General features: G+C 40.5%; 1 protein-coding gene across 3 annotated transcripts in view; it reads left to right on the top strand.

The window, feature by feature from the left end:
- The first annotated feature begins 377 nt into the window (after positions 1–377).
- Positions 378–21569, top strand: part of gabbr1b (gamma-aminobutyric acid (GABA) B receptor, 1b) — a 665116-nt gene continuing 643924 nt past the window's right edge. For 2 of the 3 annotated variants that reach the window (XM_061908314.1, XM_061908315.1), the window contains exon 1: positions 378–691. The gene's annotated coding sequence lies outside the window, so the exon portion shown is untranslated. The remainder of the gene's footprint in view (positions 692–21569) is intronic. The other variant, XM_061908316.1, reaches the window with a different exon arrangement.

Here is a 21569-nt window from a genome sequence, read left to right on the forward strand (position 1 = left end):
GTAGGATTTAAGGTCCAACTTACATCACACTCAAATTTTTACTGCATACCTTTGGTAAGTGCTGGAGTGAGAAGACGTTTTAAAATAATTAGCGCATGCTTACTTTTACCGCATGCCTTTGGTAAGCGCAGGAGTGAGAAGAGGTTTTAAATTAATTAGCGCCCGGTGGCAATTCAAGGAAATACGGCATATTTTTTTTACTAGAAAAGACAACATGCTAAAATTAAGATGTGCAATGACAAAAAATATGTAAATAGCGCTTAAAATTAGGGCAATTTTTAGAAGTAAAATTTGAATTCGTGGCAAGTGGCAAATACTTTGCAGTGTGCATATTTGGTGTTCGGTGATGTGGCTTTGCTGAAAGTACGAATACAGAACCTGCAGCTGCGTCTTGCATTGACGTCACCAGGGAGCAAAGTGGGTAAGAGGGGCTCCACCGTGAAACACCTTGTGCGCGCGTGCCCGCCAAGTACGTGATTGTTGGTGTGTGAAAAGGTGTGAAATAAACACAGCTCTAACACAAGTCAGTGAGCTGACAGGTTTTGGACATTTGGGACACGTAGCGCGCGCGTCATTATTGCGACTAAAAGACGCTTCCCGGACTAAATTGTCAACGAGAGACTTGTCCACTCGCTGCCGCAGACACGGACACCTCACCCAGCCACCGACAACCCGCTGCTCTCGTCTATACGTGAGTACTCTGTTCAATTTGCCTTTTTGGGTGGTTTAACTTTTGATTGAATTGCGAGCACCGTTGGCGCTTTATGTCACGCCATGTTGCTAACTTGTCAAATCACGTATCAACCCCAATCCAGGCGAGCGCGGCAATTAGCATCTTTTTGCACATTCGCTAGCAGGCGGCAGTAATATGTCTCCCTCGCGCCGTTTGATTGTAATCATTTGCACGTGCGTGCCCACAAAACCACTATGCCGTAGACGCGTGGGTGTTGCTCTCCTACATACACAGTGGCGCGTGTTCAATGTATGCATCTTCTTCGTCTCCCTCTTCCACGCACGTATCGCCCCTCCACCACCAGCATTCTTGGCTGACGTCAACAGGCGTGGAACAGTTATTATTGACTTAATGATGCTAATGACCAGATTACAACGTGGATCCCAACAGACTGCAATCTAACCTAAGTGGGGCATTTGAAGGCAGCTGTCACACTCTAGGACAGGGGTCGGGAAAGCCAAATATTTTAAAATGTCTTTCCGTAAGAGCCATATAATATTTTTTTTAACACTGAACACAAACACGTGCATTTTTAAGTAAGATCAACATTTCTAGAGTATAATAGGTCTCTTATTCTTTGCAATAACATTGTTATTCTGAAGCTAACTGTGGAGGGGGCGTGGCCCGCGGGCCTGCAGCACACTGTGGTGTGCCAGGATCGGCCTCGAAATCAGCGAGAGCTGCATAGATGGCCCACCTGAGCCTTGTTATCTAATCACCTGTCGCTCTGTTATAAGCAGCAGCCAGGAGGAGAGACGGGGTTGGGGCTGGAGCAAGAGCGCGAGCGAGAACGAAAGAGAACAATACAATTGCTGGAAAGCAACTGAGAGACTTATTGAAATATAAAACAATAGTGTAACCTGAAACGGGCTCTCATGTCGGTGCTTGGTGGTCTGAAGAACCCCCAGGAGGACAAGGCCCACACTAACCAATAATAAATAAATAATTTCTTAACGCAACTTCTTGAACAGGTGCGGTAGTAAACGGATGGATGGACTAAAAATGCATGAGAATGTTTTATGTTTTGAATATTATTTTTAACACTTATTACAAGTGGAATTATTCATTACTTATGTTAAGCAATGTCAGCTCAGATTTATCCGAGAGCCAGATGCAGTCATCAAAAGAGCCACATCTGGCTCGCGAGCCGTAGGTTCCCTACCCCTTCTCTAGGACATTGTTTTTCAACCTTTTTTGAGCCAAGGCACATTTTTTGCGTTGGAAAAATCCGGAGGCACACCACCAGCAGAAATCACAAAAAAAACGAAAGTCAGTTGACAGTAGAAAGTCGTCGTCGCGATTGTGGGATATGACTTTAAAGCATAACCAAGCATGCATCACTACAGCTCTTGTCTCAAAGTAGGTGTACTGTCACCACTTGTCACATCACGCCCTGACTTATTTTGTATTTTTTGCGGTTTTCCTGTGTGTAGTGTTTTACTTCTTGTCTTGCGCTCCTATTTTTTGGGTATTTTCCTGTAGCAGTTTCATGTCTTCCTTTGAGCGATATTTCCCGCATCTACTTTGTTTTAGCAATCAAGAATATTTCAGTTGTTTTTACCCTGTGATGAGGTGGCGACTTGTCCAGGGTGTAGCCCGCCTTCAGCCCGAAAGGAATAACCGGTAGGAAATGGATGGATTATCCTTCTTTGTGGGGACATTGTTGATTGTCATGTAGAGATGTACTTTGTGGACACCGTCTTTGCTCCGCAGTAAGTCTTTGCCGTTGTCCAGCATTCTGGTTTTGTTTACTTTGTAGTTCAGTTATAGTTTTGTTCCGCATAGCCTTCCCTAAGCTTCAATGCCTTTTCTTAGGGGCACTCACCTTTTTTTGTTTTTTTTGTTTACGCATTAAATACCTATTTTACCAGCACACTGCCTCCCGCTGTTTCCAACATCTATAAAGCAAATAGCTACTGACTGCCACCTACTGATATGGGAGAGTATTACACGGTTACTCTAGACAACACCGACACTCAACAACAACACATCATTTGCAGACTACAATTACTGGTTTGCAAAAAACATTTTTCACCCCAAATAGGTGAAATTAGATCATCTCCCACGGCACACCAGATCATATCTCACGGCACAGTAGTGTGCCGCGGCACAGTGGTTGAAAAACACTGCTCTAGGAAATACAGAAGAAAACCCACATTTGCTATACTGTAAACAGGGCCGTTGCTAGGAATTCTGGGCCCCCTGAAAGAGTATCAGTGTGGGACCCCTCTACCTCAATAATTGCCACCTTCAATGTTGTTGTTTTTTAGTGTTCTTGACAGTGCCCGGTGTAATACACCCGATTTGTTGGCGTTATCATGATTAATCACTCCACAAGTCAGAGTATTGTTATGTAAATTATGTATTATTAGCTGTCTAACTCTTTTTATGAGCTGAAAAATGCAAAATTAGCTGAAACTCTTAAATGAAAGAAAGTGCTGTTCTAAATATGTCCAATGGATGTCACCTTAGCAATTATTTGTATCTTTGTCGATCAGTGGTTCTCAACCTTTTTTCAGTGATGTACCCCCTGTGAACATTTTTTTTAATTCAAGTACCCCCTAATCAGAGCAAAGCATTTTTGGTTGAAAAAAAGAGATAAAGAAGTAAAATACAGCACTATGTCATCAGTTTCTGATTTATTAAATTGTATAACAGTGCAAAATATTGCTCATTTGTAGTGGTCTTTCTTGAACTACTTGGAAAAAAAGATATAAAAATAACTAAAATCTTGTTGAATAATAAACAAGTGATTCAATTATAAATAAAGATTTCTACACACAGAAGTAATCATCAAGTTAAAGTGCCATCTTTGGGGATTGCAATAGAGATCCATTTGGATTCATGAACTTAATTCTAAACATTTCTTCACAAAAAAATAAATCTTTAACATCAATATTTATGGAACATGTCCACAATAAATCTAGCTGTCAACACTGAATATTGCATTGTTGCATTTCTTTTCACAGTTTATGAACTTACATTCAAATATTGTTGAAGAATTATTCAATAAATCTATTTATAAAGGATTTTTGAATTGTTGCTATTTTGAAAATATTTAAAAAAAATCTCACGTACCCCCAAGGGTACGCGTACCCCCATTTGAGAACCACTGCTCTAGGAAATACAGAAGAAAACCCACATTTGCTATACTGTAAACAGGGTCGTTGCTAGGAATTCCGGGCCCTCTGAAAGAGTATCAGTGTGGGACCCCTCTACCTCATTAATTGCCACCTTCAATGTTGTTGTTTTTTAGTGTTCTTGACAGTGGCCGGTGTAGTACATCCAATTTGTTGACGTTATCATGAATATCCACTCAACAAGTCAGAGTATTGTTTTGTAAATTATGTATTATTAGCTGTCTAACTCTTTTTCTATGAGCTGAAAAATGCAAAAATAGCTCAAACTCTTGAATGAAAGAAACTGCTGTTCTAAATATGTCCACTGGATGTCACCTTAGCAATTATTTGTATCTTTGTCGATCAGTGGTTCTCAACCTTTTTTCAGTGATGTACCCCCTGTGAAATTTTTTTAAATTCAAATACCCCCTAATCAGAGCAAAGCATTTTTGTTTGAAAAAAAGTGATAAAGAAGTAAAATACAGCACTATGTCATCAGTTTCTGATTTATTAAATTGTATAACAGTGCAAAATATTGCTCATTTGTAGTGGTCTTTCTTGAAGTATTTGGAAAAAAAAGATATAAAAATAACTGAAAACTTGTTGAAAAATAAACAAGTGATTCAATCATAAATATAGAATTCTACACATAGAAGTAATCATCAACTGGAAGTGCCATCTTTGGGGATTGTAATAGAGATCCATCTGGATTCAGGAACTTAATTCTAAACATTTCTTCACAAAAAAAAGAAATCTTTAACATCAATATTCATGGAACAGGTCCACAAGAAATCTAGCTGTCAACACTGAATATTGCATTGTTGCATTTATTTTCAGTTTATGAACTTACATTCAAATATTGTTGAAGTATTATTAAATAAATATATTTATAAAGGATTTTTGAATTGTTGCTATTTTTAGAATATTTTAAAAAAATCTCACGTACCCCTTGGCATACTTTCAAGTACCCCCAGGGGTACGCGTACCCCCATTTGAGAACCACTGTTCTAGGAAATACAGAAGAAAACCCACATTTGCTATAGTGTAAACAGGGCCGTTGCTAGGAATTCTGGGCCCCCTGAAAGAGTATCAGTGTGGGACCCCTTTACCTCATTAATTGCCACCTTCAATGTTGTTGTTTTTTAGTGTTCTTGACATCCGACTTGTTGACGTTATCATGAGTAACCCTCAACAAGTCAGAGTATTGTTTTGTAAATTATGTATTATTAGCTGTCTGTTTTTTATGAGCTGAAAAATGCAAAATTAGCTGAAACTCTTGAATGAAAGAAACTGCTGTTCTAAATATGTCCACTGGATGTCACCATAGCAATTATTTGTATCTTTGTCGATCAGTGGTTCTCAACCTTTTTTCAGTGATGTACCCCCTGTGAACATTTTTTTAATTCAAGTACCCCCTAATCAAAGCAAAGCATTTTTGGTTGAAAAAAAGAGATAAAGAAGTAAAATACAGCACTATGTAATCAGTTTCTGATTTATTAAATTGTATAACAGTGCAAAATATTGCTCATTTGTAGTGGTCTTTCTTGAACTATTTGGAAAAAAAGATATAAAAATAATTAAAAACTTGTTGAAAAATAAACAAGTGATTCAATTATAAATAAAGATTTCTACACGTAGAAGTAATCATCATCTTAAAGTGACCCTTTTTGGGGATTGTAATAGAGATCCATCTGGATTCATGAACTTAATTCTAAACATTTCTTCACAAAAAAAGAAATGTTTAACATCAATATTTATGGAACATGTCCACAACAAATCTAGCTGTCAACACTGAATATTGCAATGTTGCATTTATTTTCAGTTTATAAACTTACATTCAAATATTGTTGAAGTATTATTCAATAAAAATATTTATAAAGGATTTTTGAATTGTTGCTATTTTTAGAACATTTTTTTCATTCCACGTACCCCTTGGAATACCTTCAAGTACCCCCAGGGGTACACGTACTCCCATTTGAGAACCACTGTTGTAGATGATGCTACACGTGTACAGAATAAACCACATGTTAGTACAACAGTTGAGGGAAATGAGTAAACTATCCATCCATCCATCCATTTTTCTACCGCTTATTCCCTTTGGGATCGCGGGTTCTATAATTTGATTTTTATGTTATTTTCATTATCTGGATGGATTAAAAATTAGCATCAATTAAAGCCAGGGTGCACCCCGCCTTCCGCCCGATTGTAGCTGAGATAGGCACCAGCGCCCCCTGTGACCCCAAAGGGAATAAGCGGTAGAAATGGATGGATGGATAGAGCATTTTAGAACTCTGCCAGACTCAATTCCACCTACTTGACCGATTAACATGATCACATCATTTTTTCAGAACGTATAAATAACGACAAATGAAGATAGAACACTAATAGCCACAACACGTAAGTGTAAAAAACAACAACATTATGATTTATACATTTTTAGAATATTTAAAAAAAAAAAGAAAAAAATCTGAAGTTGTCTTTATTTTTAAGGATACCATGCCGTGATTTTTACCAGTTTGGCCCACTTGGGAGTACATTTTTCTCCATGTGGCCCCAAATCAAAATGAGTTGGACACCCCTGATTTAGGCTATTCAAATTTCCCACTAAATGGAATTTCATAAGACCATAATACACCTAATGTAACTGACCTCGTTAGATGCTCATAATTAGTAATTATGAGCTCATGATGAAGGTAATTATTGAAGCATTTTTTTATTACTGAGTAGAACTTGAATGCATCATAATTAATTGCAGCCTCTGATGGGCGCAGGCATACTGGAGCACTGTGATACAGTTATTTTATAATAAAATAGCAAATTTTCTTTAATGAACTTGTGACATGTCCAAAGTGTAGCGTGGCCAGATGACACCTGTGCCCTGTCAAAGGTATTACATAATTTAAATGAATGAACAAGTAGGCAAATGGTTTTAGCCACACTCAGTAATTTTACTCTGACACCATTCTTGGAATAACTGTTTTTAACATGCTGGGCCTCTGCTCTGCTGCTACTATTCCTGGCCTTATTCTCAACTCTTTTCTGGTGTGTGGAATCCTGCTTTTCGAAAGGCATGCTAACCCTGCTGGAGTTGACATGCAGTCACTTAATTCTGATGAAGAAAAAACATGGGAAAGACAAACCGGGGTGTGCAAAAATGTTCCTCCTAATTTTTTCATGTGTCTGATCAAATGCACAAATTCCCTGAGCATTCCTTGGATCACATCAGACATGCACGCTATCGCCCAAGCAGCAGCACAGCTATTCTTCATGTATGTTTCATAACTAAAAACATATAAATGATATATATGAATGAGGTAGATCGCCTCGACTTGGTCAATTGAAAAGTAGCTTACCTGCAGAAGAAGTGTGGGCACCCCTGATTTAGCGTATTAACAAAGGTAATTTCTGAATATAAATCATGGAATGCTGTTCCTAGATTTCCCAAATTAAAATAAAAAACTCTGCAATGATGTATTTTACTGACAGAAATGTCTACACCTTATCCCATGGTTGTGCTGCTGTTGTGAACTAAATGTGATCTCTGAAAAGGGGTACATGTTTCAGTCTTCCACAGCAGACCCGCCACCCAGACTTTCAAGATACAGCTAATGAAAAACAAGATTTTTTATTTTCATTGTCCGTGGGTCTAATCATTTATATTTGAAAATATTTTAATAGAAATGACTGTTGTTATTTGAATGTTATAATAAAACATTTCACTCTAACAAGTGAAATGTTTTATTATAACATTGACTTTAACAAGTGAAATGTTTTATTATAACATTCCCTTTAACAAGTGGTGTCTCTCCGGCGAACAGACCGGGGAAGGGGGTAGGGTGTGTGTAAGGATCGGTGTAACGCGGCCTGTCGCCATCACGTCTCAACCTCGTCGCTGTCACCATAGCCTGGGGGACAATAGACTACAGACTGCGGTGACGTAGGTCTGTTTCGTCGTGTGAAGAAGCCTACAATTTTTTGTTGTTTTCCGCTCCATTTGCTGAATGGTGATATATAATATATATCTCAACATTTTTTCCGTAGAGTAAAAACAAAACAGTCCTAGTTTCTAAAGATGGCACAATGGCACAAACCATTTAAGAGTCTTTGCATGTGTTTGATATAAACTTTTTGCGTTTTGGCCATCAGCATAAAAAAAAAATCCAGAAATTAAACGCACCGTTTTATAAGCCACTGGATGCAAAGCGAAGGAAAAGAGTAGCCACGTATATTCTGGAATTGACCCGTCCTTGCGCTGTGGAGTCTGTGTTGGTGACTTGATGCGGTGACAGTGCGGCCCCTTTATTCTTGTCTGGGTGCTATATCTCGGTTGTTTGGGCGGTGGTGTGTTTGTGCGGGTTTGGGTTGGGGTGGTGGGGTCTATTGGTGTGTGTGTGGGGGGGGGGGGGGTGGGGTGTTGATGGCTCTTGTTTGCGTGTTGGCGTTTGGGCTGACTGGCGGGCTGGCGCGGGGTGGTCTCCATGATCCTGTTGGCGTGTGATTGCCGGTCGCAGTTTTTTTTTTTCCCCCGACCACTTTGATTTAATGGGGTGGTGCTGGCTGTCTGGGGCTATTGCAGCTGCCTTTTCTGATGCCGTTTGTTTGTGGTGTGGGCGCCCGTGGCTGCTGGGTCCGGTGCAGGGTGTGGCTGATGTTGTGACTAGTGGTAGCGGGCACTCGTGGTGGTTGTCAGGGCTGACGGACTAGCCGGCTTCATACTTGTTTATTGTTGTGTTGGTTGGCTTGTCGGGTGTGGGCCTGGGGTGCCCTTGCTTGTAGGGGGTTCTCCCTGGGTGGCGTGGGTACGCGGCCGGACCTGTGGGGCTTGGGGGTTCGGCCAGTTGTCAGTGGGCAGCGGATGCCGGGACTTCAATGCTGTCCCTCCGACATGTGTATGGATTTGTTGTCGTATAGATATTTGTGCGTGTGTGTGTGTGTGTGTGTGTGTGTATGGATGGATGTAAATGTGTGTACGTACGTTAATGGGTGTGCATGTATGGTTACAAGTATGTGTGTGTTCATAGATGTGTATATGTATGTGCGTATGTGCATGTGTGGGTATGTATGCATATGTATGTATGTGTATGTGTGTATATGTATGGATATATTTATGTATGTATATATTTATGTGTGTATGTATACATGTGTATGTATGTTTGTATGTGTATGTATATATGTGTATGTATATATGTATATATATATATATATATATATATATATATATATATATATATATATATATATATATATATATATATATATATATATATATATATATATATATATATATATATCCCCCACGGCGGCCCGAGGCGAGACGTGTTGGCACGGAGACCCACTTGGAGCCCAGACCCTCAAAAATCCGCATGGGACACTTTTGGACACTTTCCCACACACCAGGTCCTTAGACAATACGTCATGGTTGGTTGAGGAAGTGAACCCAGAGTAATTTTTCCAAGATGGCGGCGCCCGGACGGGCTGCGTCCTCGCGGAGCTCCTGCTAAAGATGAAACATTTGGCAGAAATACCGGACAATTCCACAGACTTTATGGCTGGCTCACATCGTGGTCACTCCGTGATCACGTACGACCGCCAGACACTTCTGGATGTGGACATATCGGGCCGTTTTGGACTGATAGACGCGTGCGTGCTAAACATGCTAACTAGCATGGGAATACGTCGGCGGCTACATCCAGCGGCCTGTGAAGCAGGGGAGTCTAGTAGCAGCGGGGGCCGTCTACGGAGCAGACGCCAGCGGTGTGATCGGAAACGCGGATGTCGAGCGGGGCTAAAAACAAAGCAGAAGGCTAATCCCCACAGAACACCACTTCCCTCCATCCTGCAGCCAGATTTAAATGGAAAATGCGAGACTACTGGTCTGGGTAAGGAGTCAGTTAAATTAGAACACATTTTTTCTGCTTTGAGTGTTTCAGAGTTGGACATGTGTTTTACTGAGGTGGCTAACTATGATGCGTGCAGTTTATCAAAGCAACAAACAAACAATCGGAAAATCCCCGTTACTGAGGTGGCTAACCATGATGCGTGCAGTTTATCAAAGCAACAAACAAACAATCGGAAAATTCCTGTCGTATCAATTCCTAGATATGGTCGTAACTATACTAAATGCACTGGGCATAATAAACACAACATTATTAATATTGCTACTACGGATAATTTGATCAAAAACTCCCTAAAACAGCCCACTACCTATAATATAGGTTTTTTAAACATAAGATCATTGTCTCCCAAAACGTTATTAGTTAATGATATTATCAGAGACAACAATCTTAACGTCATCGGTCTCAGCGAAACCTGGCTTAAACCAAACGACTTTTTTGCGCTAAATGAGGCATGTCCTCCTAACTTTACACATGCGCATATTGCCCGTCCGCTTAAAAGGGGTGGGCGGGTCGCACTAATATACAACGAAAACTTTAACCTTAGTCCTAACATAAATAATAAATATAAATCGTTTGAGGTGCTTACTATGAAGTCTGTCACACCGCTGCCTCTACACCTGGCTGTTATCTACCGCCCTCCCAGGGCCCTATTCGGACTTTATCAATGAATTCTCAGAGTTCGTTGCTGATCTAGTGACACACGCCGATAATATAATCATAATGGGGGACTTTAATATCCATATGAATACCCCATCGGACCCACCGTGCGTAGCGCTCCAGACGGTAATTGATAGCTGTGGTCTCACACAAATAATAAATGAACCCACGCATCGCAACGGTAATACGATAGACCTAGTGCTTGTCAGGGGTATCACCGTCTCCAAAGTTACGATACTCCCGTATACTAAAGTATTGTCCGATCATTACCTTATAAAATTCGAGGTTCAGACGCATGTTCGTCAAACTAATAATAATAATAACTGCTATAGCAGCCGCAACATTAATACGGCCACAACGACAACTCTTGCTGACCTACTGCCCTCGGTAATGGCACCATTCCCAAAGTATGTGGGCTCTATTGATAACCTCACTAACAACTTTAACGACACCCTGCGCGAAACCATTGATAACATAGCACCGCTAAAGTTAAAAAAGGCTCCAAAAAAGCGCACCCCGTGGTTTACAGAAGAAACTAGAGCTCAGAAATTATTATGTAGAAAGCTGGAACGCAAATGGCGCACGACTAAACTTGAGGTGCACCATCAAGCATGGAGTGATGGTTTAATAACTTATAAACGCATGCTTACCTTAGCTAAAGCTAAATATTACTCAAATCTCATCCACCGTAATAAAAACGATCCTAAATTTTTGTTTAGTACGGTAGCATCGCTAACCCAACAAGGGACCCCTTCCAGTAGCTCAACCCACTCAGCTGATGACTTTATGCAATTATTTAGTAAGAAAATTGAAGTCATTAGAAAGGAGATTAAAGACAATGCGTCCCAGCTACAACGGGGTTCTATTAACACTGATACGATGGTTAATACGGCGGATACTGCCCTCAAAAATAGTTTCTCTCGTTTTGAGGAAATAACATTAGAGGAATTGTTACATCGTGTAAATGGAATAAAACAGACAACATGCTTACTTGACCCTCTTCCTGGGAAACTGATCAAGGAGCTCTTTGTATTATTAGGTCCATCAGTGCTAAATATTATAAACTTATCACTCTCCTCGGGCACTGTTCCCCTAGCATTCAAAAAAGCGGTTATTCATCCTCTTCTTAAAAGACCTAACCTCGATCCTGACCTCATGGTAAACTACCATCACTAGTGTCTCAAAGGGCTGCACAAACCACCACGACATCCTCGGTAGGCCCACATAAGGGCAAGGAAAACTCACACCCAGTGGGACATCGGTGACAATAATGACCCAGTGGGACGTCGGTGACAATAATGACTATGAGAACCTTAGAGAGGAGGAAAGCAATGGATGTCGAGCGGGTCTAACATGATACTGTGAAAGTTCAATCCACAATGGATCCAACACAGTCGCGAGAGTCCAGTCCAAAGCGGATCCAACACAGCAGCGAGATTCCTGTTCACAGCGGAGCCAGCAGGAAACCATCCCAAGCGGAGGCGGATCAGCAGCGCAGAGATGTCCCCAGCCGATACACAGGCAAGCAGTACATGGCCACCGGATCGGACCGGACCCCCTCCACAAGGGAGAGTGAGACATAGAAGAAAAAGAAAAGAAACGGCAGATCAACTGGTCTAAAAAGGGAGTCTATTTAAAAGCTAGAGTATACAAATGAGTTTTAAGGTGAGACTTAAATGCTTCTACTGAGGTGGCATCTCGAACTGTTACCGGGAGGGCATTCCAGAGTACTGGAGCCCAAACGGAAAACGCTCTATAGCCCGCAGACGTTTTTTGGGCTTTGGGAATCACTAACAAGCGGGAGTCCTTTGAACGCAGATTTCTTGCCGGGACATATGGTACAATACAATCGGCAAGATAGGATGGAGCTAGACCGTGTAGTATTTTATACGTAAGTAGTAAAACCTTAAAGTCACATCTTAAGTGCACAGGAAGCCAGTGCAGGTGAGCCAGTACAGGCGTAATGTGATCAAACTTTCTTGTTCTTGTCAAAAGTCTAGCAGCCGCATTTTGTACCAACCGTAATCTTTTAATGCTAGACATGGGGAGACCCGAAAATAATACGTTACAGTAGTCGAGGCGAGACGTAACAAACGCATGGATAATGATCTCAGCGTCTTTAGTGGACAGAATGGAGCGAATTTTAGCGATATTACGGAGATGAAAGAAGGCCGTTTTAGTAACGCTTTTAATGTGTGCCTCAAAGGAGAGAGTTGGGTCGAAGATAATACCCAGATTCTTTACCGTGTCGCCTTGTTTAATTGTTTGGTTGTCAAATGTTAGAGTTGTATTATTAAATAGAGTTTGGTGTCTAGCAGGACCGATAATCAGCATTTCCGTTTTTTTGGCGTTGAGTTGCAAAAAGTTAGCGGACATCCATTGTTTAATTTCATTAAGACACGCCTCCAGCTGACTACAATCCGGCGTGTTGGTCAGCTTTAGGGGCATGTAGAGTTGGGTGTCATCAGCATAACAGTGAAAGCTAACACCGTATTTGCGTATGATGTCACCTAGCGGCAGCATGTAGATGCTGAAGAGTGCAGGGCCAAGGACCGAACCCTGGGGAACTCCACACGTTACCTTAACGTAGTCCGAGGTCACATTGTTATGGGAGACACACTGCATCCTATCAGTAAGATAAGAGTTAAACCAAGACAGGGCTAAGTCTGACATACCAATTCGTGTTTTGATACGTTCTAATAAAATATTATGATCGACGGTATCGAAAGCAGCGCTAAGATCCAGGAGCAGCAACATAGATGACGCATCAGAATCCATCGTTAGCAATAGATCATTAGTCATTTTTGCAAGGGCTGTCTCCGTGGAGTGATTTGCCCTGAAACCGGATTGAAAGGTTTCACATAGATTGTTAGACGCTAAGTGTTCATTTAACGGCTCCGCAACAATTTTTTCAAGGATTTTTGAAATAAAGGGAAGGTGAGACACCGGTCGGTAGTTTACCATGAGGTCAGGATCGAGGTTAGGTCTTTTAAGGAGAGGATGCTTGGGCAACTAGTGCCAGAGGAAAGTGATAAGTTTATAATATTTAGCACTGATGGACCTAATAATACAAAGAGCTCCTTGATCAGTTTCCCAGGAAGAGGGTCAAGTAAGCATGTTGTCTGTTTTATTCCATTTACACGTTGTAACAATTCCTCTAATGTTATTTCCTCAAAACGAGAGAAACTATTTTGGAGGGCAGTATCCGCCGTATTAACCATCGTATCAGTGTTAATAGAACCCCGTTGTAGCTGGGACGCATTGTCTTTAATCTCCTTTCTAATGACTTCAATTTTCTTACTAAAGAATTGCATAAAGTCATCAGCTGAGTGGGTTGAGGAGGGGGTCCCTTGTTGGGTTAGCGATGCTACCGTACTAAACAAAAATTTAGGATCGTTTTTATTACGGTGGATGAGATTTGAGTAATATTTAGCTTTAGCTAAGGTAAGCATGCGTTTATAAGTTATTAAACCATCACTCCATGCTTGATGGTGCACCTCAAGTTTAGTTGTGCGCCATTTGCGTTCCAGCTTTCTACATAATAATTTCTGAGCTCTAGTTTCTTCTGTAAACCACGGGGTGCGCTTTTTTGGAGCCTTTTTTAACTTTAGCGGTGCTATGTTATCAATGGTTTCGCGCAGGGTGTCGTTAAAGTTGTTAGTGAGGTTATCAATAGAGCCCACATACTTTGGGAATGGTGCCATTACCGAGGGCAGTAGGTCAGCAAGAGTTGTCGTTGTGGCTGTATTAATGTTGCGGCTGCTATAGCAGTTATTATTTTTATTAGTTTGACGATAATGCGTCTGAACCTCGAATTTTATAAGGTAAATACAATACTTTAGTATACGGGAGTATCGTAACTTTGGAGACGGTGATACCCCTGACAAGCACTAGGTCTATCGTATTACCGTTGCGATGCGTGGGTTCATTTATTATTTGTGTGAGACCACAGCTATCAATTACAGTCTGGAGCGCTACGCACGGTGGGTCCGATGGGGTATTCATATGGATATTAAAGTCCCCCATTATGATTATATTATCGGCGTGTGTCACTAGATCAGCAACGAACTCTGAGAATTCATTGATAAAGTCCGAATAGGGCCCTGGGAGGGCGGTAGATAACAGCCAGGTGTAGAGGCAGCGGTGTGACAGACTTCATAGTAAGCACCTCAAACGATTTATATTTATTATTTATGTTAGGACTAAGGTTAAAGTTTTCGTTGTATATTAGTGCAACCCCCCACACCCCTTTTAAGCGGACGGGCAATATGCGCATGTGTAAAGTTAGGAGGACATGCCTCATTTAGCGCAAAAAAGTCGTTTGGTTTAAGCCAGGTTTCGCTGAGACCGATGACGTTAAGATCGTTGTCTCTGATAATATCATTAACTAATAACGTTTTGGGAGACAATGATCTTATGTTTAAAAAACCTATATTATAGGTAGTGGGCTGTTTTACAGTATATATATATATATATGTATATATATATATATATATATAATCAAACATTTTTTTGTTTTATTTTTTTTTCCTATTCTCCCCCTCCCTCAGAGGGGGAATTCGACAGGGCGGTTGCTGGTTGTTCCATCTCCATCGTTGGGGACCCTGAGGGTGGGGTGGGTGGTCTCCGCTACCCTGTGCTGGGTGGTCCTGCGGCGGCCGGCTCGGGTGGGGTGGCCTGGTGTGGGCCACGCCGTGCTCCCCGGGGGTGGAGGTGTGGTCGGGGGTGCCCAGGTGCTTGTGGGGCGGGGGCGGTCTTCCCGTCCGGCTGCAGGGAATCTCTGGGTTCCTCCGGGCGGGGCGTCCCTTCTTTCTGCCCGTGTGGAGGGTTCTCTCTCGCTGGCTTGGGGTCTGGCCGTCCGCTGCTTCTCTCGTGCCCTGTCCTTTGCCGGGCGCGTTTGTCTGCGGCCTGCTGCCGCCTCTTCCGGGCGTCGCGGTGGGCCGGGCTCTGGGGTTTCTGCCGCTGGCCGGCCTGGCTGTGTGGGGCCGGTGGTCCCTGGTTCCCTGGGCGCCACACCTGCTGTTTGGGTTGGGCTCTTTGGGCAACTAGGGCCGTATTCTGGCTCCTACGCACACTGGGAGTCAAATATATTGTACATACAAACACACATATACTCACAAACACACACACCGTTATTCATACATACAAACATACATACATTGGTACCTACGCTCTCACATACATACACAAATACATTACATACCTAAATACTCCAAGTCCGTCCATCTACACGCACATTTACGGTACAAACATACACATATTGTACATGCACATTCACTGTACAAACAAACATACATATACTGTACATATACATTTACTGTACAAACATTCATATACACATTCTGTTCATATACAAGTACATATACATACATACATTCATGCACATAATCACGTTTCATCAAACATATATCAACGTTGTTGCCCTAGGGTAAACTGGGTAACACATGGGATATTGACAAAGCTTAACCCATTGTTACTATAACAATATACAAGATTAATATAGGTTGCCTCTCTCTCTTCCCTTTCATCTTTTTGTATTCCTTTTTTTTTTTTTTTAATTTCATTTATTTCATTTTTTTTCATTATCTTTGTAGCTATCATTATGTATACATATTGTTGCATTTGAAGAACTGTATTGTTAATAATAGAGGTAAACTATTGGTTTTGTTCATGATCAATAGTGCTTTTTCTATTGGTATTTGTATTGCTCCAGTTTTAGTGTAAAAATGCTCATTGTCATTACTGTATTATTATTTATTTCGCTAACTGCTTCTTTGCTATCACTTTTACGATCATATTTTTACATATCGTATGTGCTGGTGTTATTCTATTGTTGTTGTTGTTTATTGTTGTGTTTGCTGTTGTTGTTTTTGTCTCTCTGTCTAATCCCCCTCTTATCCCCACAATTTCCCCCTCTGTCTTCCTTTTTTTTTCTCTCTCTCTAACCCCTCCTGCTCCGGCCCGGCTGCACCAAATGATAATATAAATACATTTAATAAAGTCAAATTCAAATAAGGCAACAAGAGAAGTATCCTACACTTCTCTTTTGTAAAGTAAATCAGAACAGCCGATATGGGCATCTACATCAAATATATGATTTGCCTGAGAAGCTGGACAGGACAAAAAAAAAAAAAAATAAATAAATAAAAGACATTAGATTTCAGTCTTATAGCAGCTATAAAATAATAAAATGATGTTGCTGAATAGACAATATGTCTAATATATTTTTTATTTCTGACCATCCAAAATGTTGACACACACACGTAAGATGGAGGATTCTTGTCTGTCCGTCTGTCTGTGCACGGATCCTGCAGCTTTGTGTGGAACTGTCAATTTGCCCGTCCTTCTGACACGTATTGATGAGTATTCATACATCACAGTGCGCGTGCTAAATAATTATATATTTACATTTTCTTATCCAGGTACTGTGGATATTTTAATGATCAGCATAGGAACGCCAAATGGATTGCACGCCTTATTCTGTTCACTTAACGGACACAATCCACTTTGCACATGTTTAGTAGATAAGCTTTGTGTGTGCTATCAGGTTTGCAAGTGGTTTAAGTATATGCACACCTTCAGTAAAACAGGCCGAGGTGGCCAAAATGAGAATAAGAACTTGACACAGATGATACTGCACTGTTTGTAAAAAATTAAATAAAACACATCTAAAAATATATTTCATGCTGTAACCATAAAGCAAAAATATACAGAATTAAAACTTCCAAGACCATTCATATTACAAGGGAAAAAAATGCTCACATGTTGAAAATATTAAATCAATCATCAATCAATGTTAGTACCCTAATCACAAATGTCGCAAAAGGCTGACATCCCCTGATCGAAACCCACATCTGGCCAAGGAGAATATAAAAAAAAATCCCAGATCGGGAAAATTAAGAAACCTTGAGAAGGGACCATAAATGTAGCGACTCCCTATGAGAGTGACCGCCTGCGATGGATGTCGAGTGAGTACAGTATTGAATTGTTAAATTCATATTGTTAAATTATTGTTGAATAATTAAATGTTAAATTAATGGATAAAGTGCGAGTTCAGTTCATTGGGAAATCAACAGATGGTAATGGAGGGAGGGCATCTTCTTCCAGGCTTAACCCGTCAGCTATGCAGAGAATGTTGATAGCTGTGCATGGCAGAGTGGTCCAAAGATTTGTCCATTTTGGGTGTCAATTTGGGTTATCTCACACCTCCTACATCCAGACTGGTACCCCTCCAGATATTAACCCTGGTCAGCTGGTCAAAACAGGGGTTCATTTAAAGGCTAGAGCAGTGGTTCTCAAACTATTTTCACAAAGTAGCACCTCAGAAAACACTTGGCTCTCCAAGAACCACCAGACTGACCAACATTCAAATACAGTAGCATAGAAGGCCTAAGTATTTGTTAAAAACAAGGCAGATGTTTCATTAAACACATATATTTATTATTTTGGGCCATTGTAACATTACACACAGTTTGAACAAAAACACTGTCTGAATTTTTATTCAGGTGATTCTTTCGCATACCACTAGGTTAGAACACGCTTTCAGTTTGAGAATCACTGGGACAGAGTGTATAAATGTGTTTTAAGGTGGGACTTGAATGCTTCTACTGATGTAGCATCTCTAACTGTTCCAAGTAGAGCATTCCAGATTACTGGAGCCCGAATAGTAAATGTCTGGGGGCCATTAATAAGCTAGTGTTTTTGGAATGCAGGTCTTGGGACGGAACATAGGGTAGAATGTAATCGTCAAGTTAAGATGATGAAGTATTTTGTCCGCAAGGTATACAACCTTACAATCGCATTCTAAGTGCACCTGTAGCCAGCGCAGGGGGGCCAGTATAGGTGAAATATGGTCAATTGTTCTTGTCCTAGTAAAATGCATAACTGCTGCATTTTGTTCATCAATCTGGTGTTTTGGTCAGTTTTAGGGGCATGTAAAGTTAGGTGTAATATGTGAAAACCAAACATTTGCGTATGATGTCACCAAGCAAAATATTATATGTACAAACCCCGTTTCCATATGAGTTGGGAAATTGCGTTGGATGTAAATATAAACAGAATACAATAATTTGCAAATCCTTTTCAACCCATATTCAATTGAATGCACTACAAATAAAATATATTTGATGTTCAAACTCATAAACTTAATTTATTTTTTGCAAATAATAATTCTTGTTTTATGTAGAGCTTCAGACGTTCAAAGGGCCGGGGTATCCGCTGTCGTATTTTACGCTTCATTATGCGCCACACATTTTCGATGGGAGACAGGTCTGGACTGCAGGCGGGCCAGGAAAGTACCTGCACGCTTTTTTTTACGAAGCCACGCTGTTGTAACACGTGCTGAATGTGGCTTGGCATTGTCTTGCTGAAATAAGCAAAAGACGACACTTATATGGCAGCATATGTTGTTCCAAAACCTGTATGTACCTTTCAGCATTAATAGTCCCTTTACAGATGTGTAAGTTACCCATGCCTTGGGCACTAATGCACCCCCATACCATGACAAATGCTGGCTTTTGAACTTTGCATCGATAACAGTCTGGATGGTTCGCTTCCCCTTTGGTCCGGATGACACGATGTCGAATATTTCCAAAAACAATTTGAAATATGGACTCGTCAGAACACTTTTCCACTTTGCATCAGTCCATCTTAGATGATCTCGGGCCCAGAAAAGCTGGCGGCGTTTCTGGATGTTGTTGATAAATGGCTTTCGCTTTGCATAGTAGAGCTTTAACTTGCACTTACAGATATAGCGACAAACTGCATTTAGTGACAGTGGTTTTCGGAAGTGTTCCTGAGCCCATGTGGTGATATCCTTTAGAGATTGATGTCGGTTTTTGATACAGTGCCGTCTGAGGGATCGAAGGTCACGGTCATTCAATGTTGGTTTCCGGCCATGCCGCTTACGTGGAGTGATTTCTCCAGATTTTCTGAACCTTTTGATGGTAATATGGACCTAGATGTTGAAATCCCTAAATGTTTTGCTATTGCACTTTGATAAACGTTGTTCTTAAAAGGGAACATTAACACCATGTAAGCGTCAATATATACCTTGATGTTGCAGAAAAAAGACCATATGTTTTTTTAACCGATTTCCGAACTCTAAAAGGGTGAATTTGGCGATTGAAACGCCTTTCAATTGTTCGCTGTCAGAGCAATAACCTTTCACCCGTGACGTCACATTTTCTCAAACACATTGCACAAACCGAGTCAAATCAGCTCTTTTATTTTCCGTTTTTTCGACTGTTTTCCGTACCTTGGAGACATTATGTCTCGTCTGTGTGTTGTTGGAGGGTGTAACAACACGAACAGAGACGGATTCAAGTTGACTTACGTGGAGTGTGCTAATCAGACATATCAATGGTCACGGCATGCTAATTGATGCTAACATGCTATTTAGGCTAGCTGTATGTACATATTGCATAATTATGGCTCATTTGTAGCTATATTTACATCAAGCCTTTCCCTCCACCCACATTTAATGCCAAACAAACACATACCAATCAACAGATTGAAGTTGCACCAGTGGTCAAAAGATGCGAAAGTCCCTCGTTTGTTCTGCACACTTTACCGACGACAGCTATGCTATGATAGAGATGGCACAGAGATGGCACAGAGATGTCTGTCCTGATATGGCTCAATAGCTTAAATTTCTTCTTCAATTTCGTTTTCGCTATCTGCCTCCACACTCCAACCATCCGTTTCAATACATGCGTAATCTGTTGAATCGCTTAAGCCGCTGAAATCCGAGTCTGAATTCGAGCTAACGTCGCTATATCTTTCTGTTCTATCCGCCATGTTTGTTTGCATTGGCATCACGCAGTGACGTCACAGGAAAATGGACGGGTGGATTTAGCGATGGTGAAAATCAGGCACATTCAAGCCGTTTTTCGGGATATTGCGTGATGGGTAAAATTTTTAAAAAAACTTCGAAAAATAAAATAAGCCACTGGGAACTGATTTTTACTGGTTTTAACCCTTCTGAAATTGTGATAATGTTCCCCTTTAAACTGTTTGACTATTTGCTCATGCAGTTGTTGACAAAGGGGTAAATTTCGCCACATCCTTTCTGACTGAACATTTTTTGGGAAGCTGTTTTTATACCCAATCATGGCACCCACCTGTTCCCAATTGGCCTGCACACCTGTGGGATGCTCCAAACAAGTGTTTGATGAGAATTCCTCAACTTTATCAGTTTTTATTGCCACATTTCCTCCACTTCTTTGTCACGTGTTGCTGGCATCAAATTCTAAAGTTAATGATTACTTGCAAAAAAAAAAGTTGATCAGTTTGAACATCAAATATGTTGTCTTTGTAGCATATTCAACTGAATATGAGTTGAAAATTATTTGCATATCCTTGTATTCTGTTTATTTTTACATCTAACACAATTTCCCAACTTATATGGAAACGGGGTTTGTACTTAGTTTCATTAAAAAAATAGCCTTACTTTAGATCAAAGGTTTAGAACACAAAGGGGAAATGCACTGCACTTTTTTGGGGGGAAGTTTGTCTGTTATTCACAATTGTTATGAAAGACATGATTTTTAATGCATTCTAAAACGTAAATCCATGTGATCAAAAGTAAACTTTCTACGAAGCCTATAGGAGCGGCTTTATTCTGCCTGTAAAGTCCTTAAAATAACATTCAAACAACTCCATTAAGGCTTTATAAATATGCTGTAAGTATACATGTAATGTGGTAACAGGCGTGTTTATATTTACATTTAATACTTACTTATTTTGCTAATTTGAAACGTACGTGGCGCATTATTTTCAAAAACGCATCACTATGTTCGCTTTTTTTTTTTTTGCAACTACATCACTGATTACTATTCACTGCAGGCTTTATGACAGGGCTATTCAACTACATAAAGAAGAGGACCACAGTTTCAAGAGCCCAAGGGCTCAGGGTCCGGACATCAAAAGGTGGATTTTTCGTCAAAAAGTGCCTTCGCAGGTTGTGTTTCTTTGAGACTATGTTTACTTAATTGCAAAACAAACACATCAGCTTTCACATCGTACTGTCAATGAATGTATTATTCTGCCTTTCCTACTCCTTTCCAACAGAAGCGCTAGAAGTTTCCTTGAGGATTTATTTTTCCTTCTTTTGCTTTCTTTTCCTTCCTCAGTTTTATTTCTTTACACTTATTCCTTCATTTA

Source organism: Nerophis ophidion, linkage group LG08 (assembly GCF_033978795.1).
Source record: "Nerophis ophidion isolate RoL-2023_Sa linkage group LG08, RoL_Noph_v1.0, whole genome shotgun sequence".
Lineage (NCBI taxonomy): Eukaryota > Metazoa > Chordata > Actinopteri > Syngnathiformes > Syngnathidae > Nerophis > Nerophis ophidion.